This window comes from Chrysochloris asiatica, unplaced genomic scaffold, assembly GCF_000296735.1.
Source record: "Chrysochloris asiatica unplaced genomic scaffold, ChrAsi1.0 scaffold00268, whole genome shotgun sequence".
Taxonomy (NCBI): Eukaryota; Metazoa; Chordata; class Mammalia; order Afrosoricida; family Chrysochloridae; genus Chrysochloris; species Chrysochloris asiatica.
In genome coordinates this window covers 3,647,948-3,648,439 of record NW_006408786.1, presented here as the reverse complement: position 1 = coordinate 3,648,439, position 492 = coordinate 3,647,948, and positions in this window count along the sequence as shown.

Below are 492 nucleotides of genomic sequence, written 5' to 3'. Positions count from 1 at the left end.
CACCACAACTCAAAGGCATCAATTCTTCTACGATCTTCCTTATTCACTGTCCATCTTTCGCATTCATATGAGGTTATTGAAAATACCATGGCTTGGGTCAGAGAATAGGGAGTGTTATGAAAGAAGCTAGGTTGAGGTTGTAGCTAAGAGTAGAGGAGAAACAAGAGGTCAGATTATTCTGAAGCTGTGGAAGCCTCTCTCACATGGGCTCTTCTGACAGGGGTGGTGAAAATGGTTGTACATCCAGTAACTATCTGAACATTTGGCAGTCACATCCAACTTACAGAGATTCTAAACGCTGGCCTGTGATCTGTTTCCCAAAGATCACAATTTTGAAAACCCTATAGAACAGTTTTGCTCTGCACATGTGGGTTTGGTCTGAGTTGAAGGCAACGAACAGCAGCCACAACTATATTATAGCGTGTCACGTTATGTTATGCTTGTCTTGTTGTTATTTGTATATACCAATATATGGATATAAATGATGCATAA